The sequence below is a fragment of the Nannospalax galili genome, unplaced genomic scaffold (assembly GCF_000622305.1).
Source record: "Nannospalax galili isolate Female #2095 unplaced genomic scaffold, S.galili_v1.0 scaffold450, whole genome shotgun sequence".
Taxonomy (NCBI): Eukaryota; Metazoa; Chordata; class Mammalia; order Rodentia; family Spalacidae; genus Nannospalax; species Nannospalax galili.
The window spans coordinates 3,547,069-3,553,751 of record NW_008329134.1 but is presented as its reverse complement, the minus strand read 5'-3'; positions in this window follow the sequence as shown (position 1 = coordinate 3,553,751).

Below are 6,683 nucleotides of genomic sequence, written 5' to 3'. Positions count from 1 at the left end.
TAATAAATACCTTAAAAAAGTAAATTACTTAAACTCCTCCTGTTTAGACTTAATATTCAATTAAAAAATAAAACAGTGTATATTTTGCTAAGGATGACATTTCAAACATCAAGCTGCCTTAGTCTTGAGTAAGGGAGATCACTTAATTGTAGTTTTCCCATAAAATTTAAACAAATTGTCACTTGGAATCTTTATACTTAAGATATTGACCACACAGAGTGCTTAGTTTAAAAATGTGCAATATTTCACTTTCTGTCCTGATAGTTTTTCTTTTCTGAGAGAATGTTAAAAGACAAAAAGCATCATTAAGTTATAGCTATTAAGTATATTTTCCCGTTGCTGCTGAAAAACTGCCTTCTTTAGATTGACTGATAATAATAATGTCATTTAACAATGAAGACTGAGAGACTTGTGCCTGTAAAACACAGCCTCGTTTATAATTGGTTGATACCCTGAGTATGAACTGTCTTTCAAAGTTTAATCTGCTGCATCTAAGGCTATTTCCTTTATTAATATTTCATGAAGGCCATGTTTATAAGTAACTGTGGAAATTCTATCAGAATGTCAACTTTTTTATACCCTAAAAATAGACAAATTCGGTAAATGAAACCAATGGTTTGAGGCACTGCGTTATCTAGCTCTGACGTCTACTTCTCACGTCATTTTGTTAATACAGTTTTGCTGAAGTTAACATTGGATTCTAAGATCTTCAAGAGTAACCAAAGAGTCAAAGTTTGCATATTTACATTTTTTCATATATTTTACATATACAGTCAAAGCATTCAAGCTGGGTATATGCTGACTTTTTTCCCTATGGCGATTTGCTTTAAAAATTTTTATGAACACTTGACATACATATGACCACTAATAAAATGTGCTAAAATAAATAAATATTATAGAAAAATAGCATAAAAAATCTAAACTAAATCTTTGAAATCTTGGTTTCTGGAGTTAAAATATTTTTATGATAAAATAATTGATTCTGGATTTCATTAATTACCAATGTGCTGTAACATAGCTATTTGTTTTATACACTTTTTCTCTGAGACATATTTGCTTTATGTGACTGTTTATTTGCTTATTTATTTATTATCTGTAGTACTCGAGGTTGAATCTGGGGCTTTGTGCTTCCTGGGCAAGCCCTCTGTCCACTGAGCTGTACCCCAGCCTTGCGGGATTCTTTATATAGACTCACTTAACTTGAATGGATCCAGCATGAATTCAAAGATTTGTCTAAGAAGTTGGAGTAAACTGAATCTTTCTAACCCATTTCTGTCAGAGCTCCTCTGTGCAGGCAGATGAGAACACCATCTATGTTTTGACAGAGAAGCCACCCAGCTCATATTCAGAGATTCACAGAGGGAATTCTTACAGCCTGTTTGGAGGGAAGGGTGGAACACATGCTGCTTTACAGTCACCCCACCCTCTGCTGCATCCCACTGATTAAATGTGTAACAAGATCTCCTTATCATTATTGACTTGCCAATCAGGTAAAGGCAGATTTTTTGGATGGTTTATAGCACCTGTTTTGCATAGCATATTCCTCCAAAAGTTTGCAAAAAGCTAGTATTTTAGTATAGAAGTATAAATCTTGACTACATTGTTCCAGTCTTCTATAACTATTATGTAGATAAATGAGAGATTTCTAACAAATAAGAACTAGTGAACAAGTATATTCATTAAATATTATCAGCGTTTTAGGATGTGACCAGATACATATATACAAATAATTTCTGATTTGCCACAAGCAGTTAAATTCTTGACTTGCACAACTAGCTACGGATATGTTCTTTGGCCCCAAAATGTTGCAAAATGGGGGCTTGGGTTTCCAATTCTGTTCACAAATTAGATAATACAGAAACTTCATTTGAATATTCTCCCACTTGCCTTCTATTCATTTCCTGTAATATCAAGAATCAGCGCATATTCTTAAAAAGCTTTGTCTTCTGAGAACTGCCAAGGCCCATCCCTGCTTAGCTTCTGAGATCAGATGAAATGGGCCATATTGTATACATAGCAGAGTACACAGAATTGGGCAGGAGACAGTGGTATGAACTCTCAAAAATTCAATACAATAAATTCTGTATAGCTTTGAAATTAAAAAAAAAAAAAGCTTTGTCTTTGGTCTCAGGTAAGAGCTGAGGACTTAATACATCATCCTGACCTCATCTTCCAAAGAACAATTACCAGGCTTCAAATAACTATTGCAAACTGGAGAGTAAGTTATTTGCTTTTGCTTCTGTTTTTATGTTTATTATTCTGAAAAATTCAACACATAGAAAAGTTAAAAGAATGCAATAAATGTGACTATGTTTTTCATAATTGTGTGAATACATGTAGAGCAGTCTAAATGTTGCATCATCACAAGCCTCTTGAAAATAAAGATCTGCTCTGACATAACACAATGCCATTATCACCCTGGATGCTCTGCTTCCATGGCACAGCCTCGGAAAATTAAATCAGTATCTGTGGGAGGGGAACTCAGGCCTCACTACCTTTTTCAAACTCCCAGGTCATAATAATATGCAAAATATATTGAGAATCACTGTCTATAGGACTGATGACAAGTGAGTTGAATATTATATACTCTTGTATGATTTAATAACATAAAAATGTGTTAATTTTTTTTAGAAAACTTAAACTATAGATTTTAGATCATACTTCCACGATAATTCAAATTTCCTTAAAGTTTCAAAAGTGAACTAATATGATCTTTTCTTTTTAGATTAAATTTATCTTCTTTTCAGTTTCTTCTATATTTTGCCTTAATATGTGGAAAGTGAATATTGTTTTGTAGACCTCAAATATATTTCTCGCTAAAGTTGGTTTACATAAATATTATATTTATATGTATATTTTAATAACATGTTTAGTAAGTCTGATAAGAATCTTAGAATGCAAAACATAAAGCTTCTTAATAAATTTCCCATAATTGAATTTCATATGTAGTAATAAGAGGTCCATTTAAATAATTCAACATTTAAACTCAATGCATGTTGAGTGAGTGAGAGGACTCAGCTTGAGGCCAAGTCTGATGTCCCGAGTTCAAAGTTCAATTCCCAGAACTCACACAGAAGAGCATGGGCTCCCACACACATTGTTCTCTGACCTCCACACATGTGCCATGACACACACATCCATGCAAACATACACACACACACACACACACACACACACAATAAATAATTGCAAAAACCTTTTAAACTTTTGATTATCCATAGGTAAGTAAAAATAATTTTGATTAACAGCAAACAAATAATTCTTATATTTTATTGTAGGCCCCTAGTCAAGAGCAATATTAAAATCAGCTTAATCCATATTCACAGAATTCTTCAGCATCTGTTAGCTACTTGTTTGTGGCTTTTGACTATGGCCTTGTGGTACAATACCCAAGTACTCAACCAAGGCTTTAAGCATTTAGAAAGAACCAAGAGATTTAATTCTGTGTTAGAGTCTTCCGTGTTGGAGTCCAAATTAGCAATGTATAAACTGATTATTTTTTAAATATTTTATTTGTTATTTTTATTTTATGTGTATACGTGTATTGCCTGCATGTAGATAAGTACACCTATGTTGTGCAATGCACATGGAGGACAGAAGAGGTTGTCTGATCCCCTGGAACTGGAGTTACAGACAGTTGTTAGCTGCCATGTGTGTGCTGGGATTTGAACCTAGGTCTCCTGCAAGAACCACCAATGTTCTTTACCTCTGAGCTATCTCTCCAGGCCCTAAACTATTTTTAGAAAATGAATTAAAAGAGTGATATCAGAGTGAGATAAGCTATATATTTTACACTGGGATAGAATTTATAAGGCCTGGATTCTAAGTTTATCTCTCTGGGCTTGAGATATCTGATTATTAAAGAAGAGTTTTACTATGTCAGGGTTCCTTTTTTTTATTTCATGGTATTTTTAGTGTTTACTTAAATTTTTCATGGTTTTAGACTAAAAGAAATTAATTAAATTATTACATTTATCAAGTAATTAGCTTCAAGCTAGACATAGATGCATGTCTATTCTAACAATGCAGTAGCTATTTAAAAGTAATATGCATATGCTAGCCATTTTATTTCATTCTTAATTTCATTCTTAATATGAATATCAACAGATATTCATATATATTGAGTACAACTTCTAATCAGGTAGGAAACCATCTTCGTTTCCTGTCACACAGTAATTTCCTTTGTCTTGTATTTTGTCATAGCAATAAACAGAAACATCACAAAGATGTGATATCAAAGGAGTAGAATAGATTGAATGCTGAAGTTCTGAACCACCTCAAGTTAGCAGTGTGCATAGTCCATAAGTGATGTCACTCTGTTGACCGTAAAAATGTAAATATCCATCATGGTGCCTCTTTGAGTTTGTGATGGTACATGGAGGTCACTTCAGCACACAGTTTGGAACCATGGGCTATGATCCATGAACTATTAGTTATAGTGTGCCACATGACATAAAGAAAAAGAAGATGAAGCCTGAGGGCAGGGAGTAAAGAGATGCAGATTTGAAGAGGAAGAAAAAAGGAGGTGTTATAAATTTTCTGTCTGCATAGAATAGCTTTCCCTCCCCTCTACACCTATAAAATGCCTACCCCTGCTTCAGGACTCAGTTCAGCTTCTTCAGCACAGCCTCTCCTAACAGGTGAAGCCTGTTATGACACATTCTATAGCATTGTTCACAGTACATATCACAAATGAGGGTGTACATGTATTTATGTAACTATTTGATCAACTACGATCTCTTAATTACAATGTAATCTCTGTTAGGGAACATATCTGTTATCACCACTGTATCACAAGTGTCTCACTTATGATAGGAGTTAGAATATTTTAGTGAAGTGAACCAATGCACATATTAAGGCAGAATAGGTTTAGCACACATTTTGACTCTTTTTCTTTATTTTAGAATAACTATCATTTATAATATTCCTAAAACTTGCTGTTTCATCCTAGGTAGCAGGAAAAAGGGGCCCATAGACATAAGATTGCCTCTCAGAAGGTAAATTGTCAATGTTCTTTGAGTAAGGCATTGGATATTTGTGGACACTTAAAAGCAAATTATTGTAAAAACTTATGTTACTACATAAAAATTGATCACAGAAAACTTAAAAACTTTTGTGGCTGGCCACAAACCACACTTGGAAAGCCCTGCACTGTAATATAATTAAAAGTAGAAAGCAATAATTTCTAGAAAGTGTCAACTTCTTTTTAAAATATTACTAAAGACTGGCTTTCCTAGGACACTAAGAAAAATGTTAAGGGACATTCACATTGTCATCACTGCAATGAAATGAATAGTGGAAATTTGGTATTATGTTGTAATCTTAGCTATACATATAAAAATCTATCACTCCACTGAAAACTGCATAATAGAATACAGTATGGTGTGACTTCTCAATGATGAAAATAATTGTAACATCAAAAACAGAAAGGGTAGAAAAGAACACAAAGTAAGGTAAGGATTCTATTAAATAGCTAACAATCATAAAAAAGATTACTTTTAAAATTAATATTGGTTCATTAGGTTTAGTATACAGTATATTCCTTTTCTGAAGAGGATGGTTATTTAGTCAATAGACTGTACTGATGAGCATTTCTACCCTTCTTATTTTCCTTAGGGAGTCAATCCCTGCTCCATGAAGTTTCACCTGATACTCCCATAAAAATCAACACTATATTGCTATTGATCAAGGTGGACTCTTGCAATCTAGGTCAGGCTGTCCTCAGATTCCCTGTTCTCCTGCCTCAGCCTTCCAAGTAGCTGAGATTACAGACATGCACCATCTGGCCTATTTTCAAAGTGAAATAAATGAAACCTCACTTTTCCCTACCAACCTGAGGTCCCTCTTATTTAAACAGAATCATCATCTTTCTTCTGTAAACCCAATACTGCACCCATTGAAATGTGACTTGCCAATCAGGTCCACTGCCCACTAAAACAGTATTCATAAAAGACATTGATGACCCCAATTGGAAAAGCTTCAAATGACACTCTCATAATTTAATCAAATTCTTAGCACATTCAATACCATAGCCACTCCCAACATTTCTGTACATTGTCTTCCATGACACCACATTCACCTTACTTTGGGGTTACCCTTCTGCAGAGTGTATCTGCAGTCTGTTTCAAGGGCCATATTGCACTCAGCCAGTGGATACAGAGCTCTGAAGTGGGGCTCCTCACTTTTCAGTCGTGGCCTTCTTTTCTACACTTCATTATTACATGCTGCTTTCTCTGTCCACAAATAAACGGCTTCTTAATTGAAGTCTCCAGATTGTGCTTTTTGAGTTTGCCTACCCAGCAGCTCCTCTTGGAAATTTCAAACATGCTTTTAACATAGTTTATGCTGCTCTACTTTTCCTAGATACGTGTTATTTTTAATTTCGTGGACTTATTCTGTGTTCCAGAAAATTCTTCAGACATGTAAAATGGCATGAATTTTACAGTCGGAATACATATTTGCATCATTGTAAATCACTGCAAAAGAAGTAGCAATTAATCAATATTCAAATATATTTCTAAGAATAGGATTGATTTGTGTTAGAAAACTTCAGAGAGTCATGTACACTCTGTGTGTGTGTGTGTGTGTGTGTGTGTGTGTGTGTGTGTGTGTGTTATACTGGGGAAAAACTAAGAGTCTTCTGCATGCTAGGCAAGCCCCGTACCTCTGATCTATATCTAAAT